Below are 14,346 nucleotides of genomic sequence, written 5' to 3'. Positions count from 1 at the left end.
TAGTCATCCCATGTGGAAATACAAAACCTTGAAAATACTCAACTTTATTCCAAATATTTTCTTGTATAGTCTAGTCTCTATCAAAGTTAACACCAAAAGGAGGTCAGAGTGAAGAGCATCTCTGCAAATAGCAATGACTTTGAATTCCCTAAAGATATATAGTTCTGGGTCAGCTCCCAGGAATTTGAGTCCAGAGAGAGGCAGACCCAGCCATTCCTACCTAACCTCCAGGTCATTTTTCATTTATATGTGCTCTGAAAAAATGAGGTTGTATTTAGCGCTGCTGGGAGGCTCATGAACCAAACAAGAGATCCAAAAACCCTGTTACCTCATTCCATATCTACATCTGATTCATTCACCTTTCTCTTTCATATAGTCTCCAGACTAACACTTTATTCTCTTAAGTAATATTACTCTATACTAAACCCAGCAGGAAATAAATTTCAAAAAAAATTCTTAAGGGCCGGGCGAGGTAGCTCATGCCTGTAATCCTAGCACTCTGGGAGGCTGAGGCAGTAGGATCGCTTGAACCCAGGAGTTTGAGGTTGCTGTGAGCTAGGCTGACGCCACAGCACTCACTCTAGCCCAGGCAACAGAGCGAGACTCTGTCTCAAAAAAAAAAAAAAAAAAAAAATGTGATTACAGTTTTAGTTCGATTAACACTACTGGCATCTACCAAGTACAAGGCACTAAAAACGCAAAGATATTTAAGAATCCCAAGGTAATCCACTAAAAGAAAATATATAAATGGCTAAAACTTTAAATAAAGGAATAGAGAATACCTTTATTTGTGCCAATGCTCATTTAATTTTGCCTTTTTTTTAACAAAAAAACATAAGAATCTGTGGTGAGAGAGAAACCCATACCCAACTAGTGATAGTTCAACATAGATCATGAGCAATAACTCCTCTAACCTTTGTCTTCCTGTTTGAAAAACAGTAACGTACTTTAGAGGATTGTTGCTAGGATTAAATGAGAAAATACATAAGTGTCAGCTATCATTCTGACAGAAAGATTAAGTTTTACAGATTACATTTACAAGTTACATAAATGACGTGTACTGTATTAGCTAGTAAATTCATTCCGCTTCATTAAAATGGAATTTGCTTCTATATCTATATTCAATATTAAGCAGGTTTTATGGTGTTGACAAAAATATACTTTATCTTAAGAATATACTGCTTCAGGGGAGGGGCGGAGAAAAATATATATACTGATTCAGAACACAGTAGATCTCAATATAGGATAGCAGGAATAATCAGACATCAGAATAATATAAAAAGGTTTAATACCAGCTAAAAGGAAATAAGGCTCAAAAGATGTATCAATTCTGGTTACTAACAAACATAGCACAATTATCTGTATTTGGAGTTTAGCAATAACCAGTGGAAGAATATGGGCTTAATTCTCTAGGGACAAGTCAATATAATTTATTATATATCAGCACCATGTCATTCTTCCCTTTTAATGAGCATACAAAATAGAGGCTAACCATCTGCCTTTGGCTGATCATTTATGTCAAATAAAAAAACTGAACTTTAAAATATCTTGGCATTATTAATAGAAAGAAAAGCTGAAGAGAAGTTAATGGCATGCAAAAATGTATAGCCATTTCTCTTAAACACATTTCTGGTAGCATCTTAGCATTTAAAAGATAATGTGTGATTCCTTATGTTTAGTGATAAAATAACTGCCATAAGAACAAGATATCCATATACAAAAAAACAAATATGTACCCCTACCTCATACTATACACAAAAATTAATCCAAAATGCATGAAATCCTAAATACAGAAGCTAAAACTATAAAATTCTTAAAAGAAAACACAGATGTAAATATTCATGACTTTGGCTTAGGAAACAGTTTGTTAGATATAACACCTACAACACAAGTTACCAAGGAAAAAAGAGACAAATTAGACCTTCTCAAAATTTTTACTTTTGTGTTTCAAAGGATACCCTTAAGAAAGTGAAAAGCCTACCCACAGAATGGGAAAAAGCATTTCAAATCATATATCTGATAAGGGTCTAGTCTACAGAATATATAAAGAACTCTTACAACAGAACAATAAAAAGACAAATAACCCAATTTAAAAATAGGCAAAGGATATGAATAGACATTTCTCCAAAGAAGATGCACAATGGCCAGTAAGCACCTGAAAATATGCTCAACATAAGTCCTTAGGGAAATGCAACTGAAAACCACAATAGATGGCTAGAATTTAAACAAACAAACAAAACCAGAAAATAATACACTGATGAGCATGTGGAGGAACTGGTATCCTCACACATTGCTGGCAAGAATGTAAAATAATATGGCCACTGTGGAAAGCAGTTTGGCAGTTCCTCAAAAAACACAGAGTAACCCATATGACCCAGCAATTCCACTCCTAGGTATACATCCAAGAGAAGTGAAAACATGTTCACATAAAAACTTGTACACGAATGTTCATAGCAGCATTATTCACAATAGCCAAAAAGTGGAAGCAACCCAAATGCCCATCAACTAATGACTAGAACAAAATATGGTAAATTTATAAAATGGAATATTATTCAGCAATATAAAGAAATGAAATACTGATAGAGACTACCACATGGATGACCCTTTAAAACATTATGCTAACTGAAAAAAGCCAGACACAAAAGGCCACATATTGTATGATTCCATTTTTATAAAATGTCCACAATAGGTAAATCCACGCAGACAGAAAGTAGATTAGTGGTTGCCAGGGGCAGGAGGAAAGGAAAAATTGGGAATGACTCCTAATGAGTACAGGGTTTATTGTTGGGGTGACGAAAATATGCTGGAATTAGATGATAGTGATGGTTGCACAACTTTTGAATATATTAAAAACTGAAAATTAGATATTTCAGTGTGCGGTGTACAATTTATGGTATGTGAATTTTATCTCAATTAAAAAAAACAAAAACAAACCAAAACAACAAAACTCATTATTAACTAGAGAAACCTATTTATGAGCAACAGCAAAAACCAACTTAAAAATTAATAGCAAGTACACTAAAGTCACCATTGCCAAAAAAGCTTTAAACCCATGATGGGATTCTATATATAAAAGGAACCAGTTTGCTCTCCTCACAGAAGAAAACTGATGGGAGTTTCCCCTAAAGATTTAAAATACACTCTAATAAAGATTTATTATACTCCTGGATCTGGAATGGAAAAATCAAACTTGAGTGATGACAGTAATTTGCACTGGTATAAAGTTGAATTTTTCATTTTTATTTTTCTTTTGTGAAAGTTTGAGAATAATAAGTGTTAAATATGTATTCCTGAGAAATGTTTTACATATTACCACACAAATGGAAGGACACAATTTGGTCAAAAGTGCTACCTCACTGTTGAAATAGACAGAAGAGATATTATCCCCATTTTATCAAAAAAAAGATACAATGTCAAAGGAGTAACATGACCTATTCAAGGTCCTGCAATGGTAGGACTGGGACTATAAATCAGGTGTTCTGATTTCCAGCCTGGTTTACTTTCATTACATCAATGTTCTTTGTGTGCTACTTTCTCCCTCATTCAACAAATCTGTCATCCAACCACTTATTATGGTCTTATTAATTCTTATTAAAGTGTAACCTATTTATAAAAAAGATACTCTCCAAATATGAAGAATATTTCAAGCACACTTAACACCTTACTCAGTTAAGGTCATTTATCTTAAAACCTAAATGTCATAGTAATTAAAATAACCAGCACTATAAAACACACACTTATCACATAGGAAATCCCCTTTTGGCTCTCACTCAGAGTCCATTCACCTTTGTTTTATGCCTAATTCTAACAAAGCTTTTTTGTCTAATTTATCAGATGAATTTAAAGTAGAAGACATTAGGATTTTACCAGATATACACACTGAGTAAAACAACGGTGAAGAAAGAAAACAGAAAGACACAGAAATCCAAAGTTATAGCAATCTTGACCATTTATTGTAGGGGTAATAAATCCTACAAAGCTCAAGGTCTTTATTAATGTTAACAATAATCCACTGTCCCCAATAAAAGGATGACTTAATTCCATATACTTTATTCAAGAAGGCAGGGAAGAATATAGCTCTCATTTTCCCAAACTCAAAGCTTGAATTACTCTAGTCCTTTTTTTGTTCCTAATTAGTTAAATCCAATCAGTTGCCAGACCCTATTGATTCTACCTCTGCATCTATTTGAGTCAATTTTTACTGTTTCTGCTCTAATTCACTCAAGACTACTACAACTAACATGCCACTATTTCCAGTCTCTCTTGCTACGAAAGGTATCTTTCCAAAACAAAGATTTAATCATATAACTCTTTTATTCATTCAGTTAACAAATATTTATTGAAAGATCAAATATTTAAAGTCTCTGTAGTAGCTACAGTATAAAACCCAAACTCCTTTCCCATAGCACTTCAGCATGGCTATGATTTGCCCTCACTAATCTCTTCTGCCGCCAGCCTCACTTGGAACTACATACTTACTTAATATTTCTTAAAACAGCCTGCACTTCTCTGACTCTTCTCTTTAATACCCTATGCCTTCATCTCTACCTACTAAAATTTTAACCCTCCTTCAAGGCCCTACCCAAATGCCATGTTTTCCATGAACCTTCTCTAATCCTTCCAGTCAGAATTAATCCCTCTACCTAAGCATCTTTATTTACTTAAGATATACTGGACATCTTGCATAAATATCCAGCTCATTATTTTTAATAGTTGTATAGTATTCCACTATCTAAATGCCATAGGTTTTACTCAAAGGTGATACACAATTTTTCAAAAGCATTAATATTTTAACATAGAGAAGAATATAAAAATAATCTTATAATCCCACTGACCAAATAATACCTATTGAAACTTAAAAAAAAATAAAAGTAATATGTGCTCGTGGTTAGAAAATTCAAACAGCATAGAAAGATGTTTGCTAGAATTATAACAGTAACTTTAATTGAGTAAAAGGTAAAGAGAATCAAACTAGAGGAGTATGCAGAGGGTATGAAGAATTGGGGGAGCACAGATTCACAAAGCTGTAAACATTCACTGAAACTGATTTTTCCCTACAGTAAAATGGGCCATTTTAAAAGATCCATTCTTAAAAACAATAGCCCAGTGTAAAAATGCTCTAGCAGTGTTTCTGTCAGGCAGATTCAGCACTCTTTTTTCTTCCCTTTCTTTTTATTATGACAGTCTCTGCATATAGAGGAAGGAAAATGGATTATCTAGAAGCAATCAGTTATTGGTAAAATCAATGAAGATGTCTAAAAACTATTTATAATGTTCTCTAACTTCCCCTGCATAGTATTCCTCATAGAAAAGGCTTTTACTACATAGTGTGATACTATTCTGCCAAAACCAGATCTAATAGATGGTAGCCATACCTACAGGATACACTGCCCACACCAATTCAAACTTTAATGCAAAAGCCTCCAAAAAGGGGTTACTCCAGACTCAACCACATTCCTATTCATTCTTCACACTACATACAATCTAGTCTTTATAATCAATGTTTTCTTCATGTCTTAGATTTCTTACCATTATTTCAAGGTTAAGCTGAAGTTTGTAGCTCATCCAGAAAGCCTTCCCTAAACTCCATTCCTCAGTGATCTCTCTTCCTCTCCTTGGAAATTAAAGAGCTTCTTTACATGATCCAGCATTTCGTTAAATTCTACTTTGTCCTCTATATTTCATGTATATCACTAGACTGCAAGCTCCTTAAAGGCAGGGTTTATCTGTATCCAAAGGTATCTTCCACAGTACCTAATCAGAGGAATTGCATAGTAGGTGCTCAATAAGTAATATTTTTAGGTGATTCCTACTGTGAATTACCTTATAGTAATGTAAATATTTAAATGTTACAAAATAATTCTGTAACAGTGAAATTCCTAAAGTTTATTTGTGGTTTTGTGTTGCATGAAGGTAATATTAGTAATACTAATTGCAACTCAGCGACAAAGATTAATTTGTCGAACAACTTTCCAACAGACAAATAACTCAAATCTGTGATAGTCTCTAGTTTCAAGAAAAAGTTCTTATTCTTGGAAATCTGTAATATAGATCTGCTGAATGAACTGGCAGTTATTTACTTTCAATTCTTCAAAACTAATTTTTTCATACAGCTGTGTTTACTCACAGCATGTCTCATTTATGCTGGAGGTGTAAAACAGCAAAGCCCAGATTTCTCCTTCTCCCTTCTTTATATTTTCCCTTGCCTTTGTTATTTGCCTTTCTGCAGTTTGCTAGCCAAAGCTGTAATTAGTACCCCACAGGGATCTATACTTTTCTAATAAAGAACAGCCAACTACACAATGACATGTATACACACACAGCCATGTGTGTTCCTAACGAATTAGGAATATTTTACACATGCAAGCCTTCAAAAGCTTTTAATAGCTAAATGAGAGCACTTTACATGGCAGCTGCAACTGACTCACAACACTGACTACAGATTGATTTATCCCCTTCTCTCACTGCACACACATCTAATTGCAAGAAGGGAAACAACTCATTTGAGACTGAGTAAAATTATGAATAGGTCCTAAAACAAACCTTAGTAAGTAAACCGCATTTATCAAGGAAATTTTTTCTCAAATTATTACCAAAGCTATGGTATTTGTTATATAACAATTTATGATTTTTCTGTAAAGTAATAGTTTTCAGTCAAGCAGATTACTTAGTCCTTCTTAAGAGAGTTAAAACAGACAACATATACAGTATATTTATTTGCAGCCTTTGGGTCCTGTTCTACATTCCCTTCACTGTCCAACCTTCTCTGACTCCCACCAACATCATCTCTCACTCAATCTTCTCTATAGCATCTCATTAACCTTGTCAAGTTCCTGTCTATACCCATTTAGTAAATGGCGGACAGTCAAGTAAAAAAATAAATCATCAGATTATAAAGAAAAAAAACCAATAATTTACTTGTTACACATTTAATTTACAAGTATAATTCAAACAGGAAGACAAGATTTGCTTCTTCCCCACTAGGGAAATAAGAATGAAAATGTCTTCATTCTTGTACAAATACACATTGTAACTGGTGTATGCACTTGCATTAGCAAGGGTTATCACTAATAACAATAATAACCAACCTACTTCATTGAAAGTAAATGCCACAGACCCTTAGAGGCCTTGGGGTTTATAACAAGGGGTTCAAAAAGTCACATGCCAATGAGATATCACCTTACCCTAGTTAGAATGGCTTTTATTAAAAAGTTCAAAAGCAATATATGCTGACATGGATGCAGAGAGAAAGGAACACTCATACACTGTGGAACTGCAAATTTGTACAGCCTCTATGGAAAATGGTATGGAGATTCCTCAAAAAACTAAAAGTAGACCTACCATTTAATCCAGTAATCCTACTACTGGGTATTTACCCAAGGGAAAAGAAGTCATTTTATCAAAAAGACACCCGCACTCAAATGTTTATTGCAGCACAATTCACAGCTGCAAAGATGTGGAATCAAACTAAGTACCCATCAATTCATGAGTAGATTAACAAAATGTGGTATTAATATATGTATATCATGGAAAACTACACTCAGCCACAAAAAAGGATGAATTAATGCGTTTTGCAACAATTTGGATGGAACCAGAGACCATTATCCTAAGTGAAGTATCTAAAGAATGGAAAAACAAACACATGTACTTGCTATTAAACTGGAACCAATTGACGAGCATACATGTGCACAGAGGGAAGTAAAACTCAGTGGAAATCAAGCAGAGGGGAGGGCGGAGGAGGGGATTGGCAAAAACCTACCTAACAGGTACAATGAACACTATCTGGGTGATGGGCACACTTATAGCACTGACTCAAGCATTACAAAAGCGATCCATGTAACCAAAAACATTTGTACCCCCATACTATTTTGAAATTTAAAAAACAAAAAAAAATCACATGCACCAATACTGCCTGTAGACTGAATAATGGCTCCAATATATACTACTATTTTTCAAATGTATGTAGATGCTGTTATGATTAATAAAATCAAAACACATTTAAAAGACTTACTGATTTACAATAGTTTTATTATGTATTTTGTTAATCAAGAATTATTAAAATTACAACTACTATCACGTGAAGAGCCACTAAAATGTTTTACCTTATGAACAGTGTCTACATAATTAATGGTTATTAATTAAGGTTGAAAATCACTTCATGAGACTGGGCTCCTTGAACTGGAACTGTGTCTAGCTCATCTTTTTTGTTCCCAGTGACAGAGAAGAGTTATTCAATAAAAGTCCTTTTAAACTAAACTGATCATGGTCTTAAACAAGGGGATGCTGAATCAGCCTTCTGCATGTTTTTAAATTGGTAAAAGATTTTTAAAGTCTAAAATTGGGAGCCCTGTGAAGAAAATGTTACTCAAGAACTAAAAACTTCTTATCACACTAACTGGCATGTCTAATCTGTAAGATTCTACTCTAAATATGATTCAAATGTCATCATTCATCATTGGTTCACACATACATTGGTTAATGGAAAGTTCAGGATCTAATGCTAAATAAACAAATGGGTTCCCTAATTTAAGGAACAGCAACCTCAGACCAAACTATTTTTAATCTGCCTTTGGAAAAAAATTTTTTTTGGAAAAAATTAATAATTTTAAAATAGCAGTTATGCTTTTCAGAAAACAGGAGCATTAATATTGACTGTCAGAACAGGTGTGAACAGTTTTGTTATTTAGCACTTTTCTTTCACTTTGCCTTCTACATAATGCGAAATAGCACAGTGTAAAACAATGAATCTTGCCTAACCATATGCCCCATGTACAACAATATCAAAAGTCTATAACATTTTATTCACTTCTTTTCTTGAGATGGAGTCTTGCTCTGTCACCTGGGCTAGAGTGATGTGGCGTCAGCCTAGCTCACAGCAATCTCGAACTCCTGGGCTCAAGCGATCCTCCTGCCTCAGCCTCCTAAGTAGCTGGGATTACAGGTGCACGCCACCATGCCCAGCTAATTTCAGCTAATTTTTATATTTTTAGTAGAGACGGGGGGGGGGCGGGGGGGAGGCGGTGTCTTGCTCTTGCTGAGGCTCGTCTCGAACTCCTGATCGCAAGCGATCCTCCCGCCTCGGCCTCCCAGAGTGCTAGGATTACAGGCATGAGCCACTGCGCCCAGCCAAAAGTCTATAACATTTTGAAATAAAAAACGAATTAGCATTTCTGGGAAAATATGGAGGAATAAATTATAAACAATTATAGCAGCAGTTCTCAACCTGGGAGGTGCATATCAGAATTGTTGTGGAACATGTTATTAAAACAGAGACGCAGAGGCCCCAGGCTGGCATCTTCAAGACTGTTTTTTTTTTTTTCCTAAAGCTCCAAAAATGATTCTAATGCCAATCCTTAGTTAACCTTGAACCTAATGGTTCTCAAATTGTAGTCCTCTGACCAGTAGCATCAATATCACCTAGGAACTTGTTAGAAATGCAAATCTCAGACTGTACCCTGACATACTAAATCAGAAATTCTGGGAATGATGTCTAGTATCTATTTTCACAACCCTTCCAAGTGATTCTGATGCATGCTAACATTTGAGAACTTTGACTTAAGACCATGGTGTCTATACAGTCTTCATCAATTCTATAAGATGAAAACAAGATTTAACTAATACAAATAAACTTAAAGCATGTTTTTCTCACTGAAAAAAATTAGTTTTGTCTTAACTAATCATTAAATTAGCACTAATCTGACCTTCTTTGGAAAACAGTTCAACTCGTCAGGTTCTTGGGTCAGTCTCCTTTTTCAAACACAAATGTGTCCGGGTTAGGCAAGTGATCCAAAGTTAGCATGTCATCCTGTCTACTTTTCACCTGGTTCCTTCGCAACAGGAGTTTCTCAAGTCAGCTGATTAATTGCAACCCTTAAGATGGCAAAAACTCACATGGTTTTCATTCTTGATTTTAATTTTAAGATTAAATTATGTCTAGATTCAATTATTGATTTACAGAAAATACAAAGTACCAAAAAACCTGTTAAATTCTACCATGGAATTAAAATCAGCAAAATCCAGTTTCTTCAACAAACACATCGTAAGAAAAAGAGAGACAGAGATAAGGGGATACCTATAGTTTGAAAGAAACTTAAGAGACATATCAATCACATACAATGTGTAGATCTAATTTGAATTCTAATTCAAACAGATTACCAAAAAAATCATATTTGAGACAATTAGAAATTTGAACACTAAAAAGATATTTGATATTAAATAATTATTATTCATTTTGTAGATGCAGTAATGGTATTATGATTATTTTTAAAGAGTATTTATCTTTAGAGAAATACCAAATTATTTACAGATAAAATGATATGATGTCTGGAATTTGCTTCAAAATAACACAGGGGAAGAAAAGTAAGTGGAAATAGAGAAACAAGATAGGCCATGAGTTGATAATTGTTGAAGCTAGGTGATGGGGATATGGAGTTCATTATATTATAGTGCCAACTATTTCATATATGTTTAAAATTATCAAAATTTTTAGAAGTTTTAAACTAAATGAAGTTAAAAGAGATTGGCAAAGCTATGACAATAACATTTGTCTCATGTATTACCTGGAAAACTGAAATCAGGAAAAACTTTAAAGTAAGTCTATTTAGGACTTTTAGAGCTTAAAAACACAAATCTAAACACTGTATAGCCGGCCCGCATATTTTCAGGTTCCACATCTTAAGAGTCAAACAATCTCACATCCAAAATATTAGGGGAAAAAATAACAATACAACAATAAAAAACAATACAAATTTTAAAATACAGTACAGTACAAATTTTAAAATACAATACAGTAAAGCAACTGTTAATATTTACATAGCACTTACATTGAATGAGGTATTGTAAGTAATCTAGAGATTATTTAAGGTATACAGGAGGATATGTGTAGATTAAATGAAAATACTACACCATTTTATATATAAGGGACTTGAGCATTCATGGATTTTGGTATCCATGGGACAACTGTATTTTTGCAATTTAAGGAAAGGAATGATTAAAGTATACTTTTGTAAACTGCTCAGCTTTCCTAAGTCTTTTGATTCTCTAAAAAAATATATGACCAGTATTTTACCATCCCAGTGTCCAGGTCCATATAGATAATTATGTTGATGACCTCAGCTACCCAAGGCACCATTAAATGATTACAGAGTGTACACATATGCTCATTCTTCCCTAGAGCCACTCTATCAACTTCTTCCTAAATAAGGTGACGGAGAAACCACAGCTGAGGTCCTGAATGCAATCTCTTACGTTGTTTCCAGGAAAAGATAAGTTAAATCTTTGTCTTCATCTCTATTTATACAAGAAATTTACAAAAAAAGGAAGAAATGGGCAAAAGAAGAGAAAAATGTCTAGATAACAGCCCTTGTCTAGAAATACTTATCTTCCAAAATGTATATAATATACATAATTGATAACCTAACACCATCACTGTGGTTACAGTGTATTTAAAAAAAAAAAAAAAACACTATTGAAGAAACAGTTATTTTCCTATGGAGAGATGTTTTCTTTTCCCCTTTTCTGTATTTTCCAGATTTACTATAATGAGCACGGATCACTTTGATAACTGAAAAAACAAAAGTATCCCCCCCCCCACTCCAGGAAGGGAATAAATTTATTTTACCACATTAGTAAATTATAAGCATAAAGTCTCATTATACAATTTAATTTGACCCAATGTAATACAGGCTATACTTTTGTTTTTCTTCTAACCCTACCCTTGCTTGTATCCCCAATATGAATTAGACATCTTTTTCTCAGTTCCCCTCATGAGTGAGGAGGCAAGGTCACCTCTGTTTCTCCATAGGTTAACTTCAAGGAGTAGGTAACACTAATCTTCAAGCCAATTCCTAGTTTCTTAAGTATAGTGATCTCCTGATATCAAGAACTATTCATAGTGTCTTTTTCCTGGACAACTGTCTGCCTAGGCCAAATCCCTTAGTAGCTATCCTCTCATTTCAAGTATTTAGTAACTGATTAAATACTTGATCAGATATTCTATTGCTGTACTACTTTCAGTCTCCTGCTTCAAATCCTCTGACACACATCAAATCACCTCATTTTTTGGTATCTTTTTTGCTCAATCTCTGCTCCTATTTCTAAGCACCAATACATTGTGATAATGCAAAAATAAAAATTTCATATGGTTCAACCCAATGTTCAACCTGATATCAGGACCAACCTTATTATTAATTACATGTAGAAGTCAGTTTTTATACATTTTCTCAATAATTAAAAACCAATAACTATAATACCATCCTTGGTAAATTGAAGAAGGTTATATATCTTCACCTGGCCTTGATATAACTGTGCGGAAACTGCTAGATGCCTATCTAAGATGTGTCTCCCTTTTTCTTACTATCAAAATTCCCGTATAATTAAGAGCAGAATGTTCCCATAAAAGGCTACATCTTCCAGCTCTCCTTACAGACAGAGGCAGCCAGTAGGATATAAATGGAAGTCACTGCCCTTTGGCCTTCTGCCCTTCCCCCTGGTTCCTTCTTGCCTAGAATGCAGATGGCTGTCTGGGTGACAGCAGCCATCTTGTGACCTTCAAAATAGAAGCCATATGTTAAGGTTAACAGAGCATAAATTTAGGAGACTGGGATCCTGACTTCATAGGACCAAGAAAGTTTTTTGTTTATTAAATACACATAGATTTTACTCTCGAATATAGATTTATGATCTAAATGTTCACACTAAAAAGCATCCCAATTACAGTATATCTAAAGCCTGGTTATGGATACTTACCATAGAAAGGCAAAATAGCGTATTGATCAAAAGTCTGGCCCTAAAGTTAAACAAACACGGGTCTGAACTTGTTCAGCCACTTGGTACTTATGTGGCTTTTTGGATACATGACATCTCTAAGCCATTGTTTTTTTATTAAACTATTAATAGTTGTGGGTTATTCTGATTATTAAATGAAATGCTAATGTTTAGTACCATATCTGATATTATCTTGTAAGGCTGAACATGTACTCTACGAATCAGCAATTCTACTCCTAAGTATCTACCTTAGAGAAACTTTGAGATGCTCACATATGCCTACACATCCATCATACACACATATAAGACATGTACATGAATGTTCACTGCAGCATTGCAATGTCTACCACCAGGAAACTAAATTAATTAATTATGGAATAATCATACAATGGAATATTATACCAGAGTAAAAGTGAATTAACTACAGCTAGCATGCAATAACATAAATGAATTCCTTAGAAACAGAGACTGAAAAAAGCAAATAGCAGAGAATATGAAAAAAACACATTTCAATTTGTAACAAACCAAAATGCATTCTATTCAGTGAACTGACATAATTGAAACAATTTAGCTAATTAATAAGAATTAATATAAAATATCCTAAAGTTAAACATTAACATGGCCAAGCTATTCTGTGGTATATTTAGAATGATGGCATCCATATACTAGAAGAGTTTGTTAGCTGCATCTAACAAAAAGAAAGCCATTCATCCTCCAGGGATTAGGAGGCCTATTTAAGATTTATAAGTAAGCAAAGAATTTAAAGTTACACTGATCCATTAATTTGGCCTTCCCATACCTGTTTGCTGCTCCATTCCCATTTCTGAAAAGTTATGCACCCTCCCGTGCTCCCTTTTTGTTGTTCCACCATACTGTGCATATTCACTCTATACACAGGATATTTTCTTTCAGCCATAATGTAGGCTTCTTCATCTCTCTCCTTTTATATGAGTTTACTTCATTCCATATTAAAAATATAAAACACCTGACCTGTTTGCTAACACCCTGTTTGTCCTTATAAATGTCTTTAATACATCAAACAACATGAACTAGGCCAATGAACCCCGGGACACTTTTGGGATTTAAACTAGCTAACTGTCTTCTTCATAATTTTGTCTTTATTGGTCAAAGTTACATGCTAAATATTGGGGGAGGGAGGAGCACAGGCATGAAACAAAATGCAGTTGTTGCTTTAATGAAATGAAAAGTAGAATCACTATTTCAAGTAATTAAGTATTATTCATGTTTCAATTATTTACACATTACAGAAATCCCCAAATTTCATCTAGTGGAAATCAACAGACCAAAATAAAAAGTAGGGTCTAAAATATAAAATATCCAAAATTTTCACATCATACCTAGTTATCCTAAATTGTTTACATCTACATTTTGTCAAGTTCCAATCATACTGGCTATGGATAGGTGTTATAGTGGGAGATTTCTGTTTTGAATGAGAAGTTGAAATAGACCAACTTTAAGGTTCTTTTCCATCATAAAAGTATTATTTCTATTAGTAAATACAAACATTTAATAAAGGAATAAAACTTTACACATTATCAAAAACCCAAATCTGTGTAAGCA

At 34.0% G+C, this 14,346-nt stretch overlaps 1 protein-coding gene across 2 annotated transcripts in view; it reads right to left on the bottom strand.

Moving 5' to 3' along the window:
- Positions 1 to 14,346, bottom strand: part of EPB41 (erythrocyte membrane protein band 4.1) — a 193,597-nt gene that overhangs the window by 124,118 nt on the left and 55,133 nt on the right. The window lies entirely within an intron of this gene.

This window comes from Eulemur rufifrons, chromosome 8, assembly GCF_041146395.1.
Source record: "Eulemur rufifrons isolate Redbay chromosome 8, OSU_ERuf_1, whole genome shotgun sequence".
Taxonomy (NCBI): Eukaryota; Metazoa; Chordata; class Mammalia; order Primates; family Lemuridae; genus Eulemur; species Eulemur rufifrons.
The sequence above is the reverse complement of the archived record's forward strand: the minus strand, read 5'-3'. Positions and strand labels throughout refer to the sequence as shown.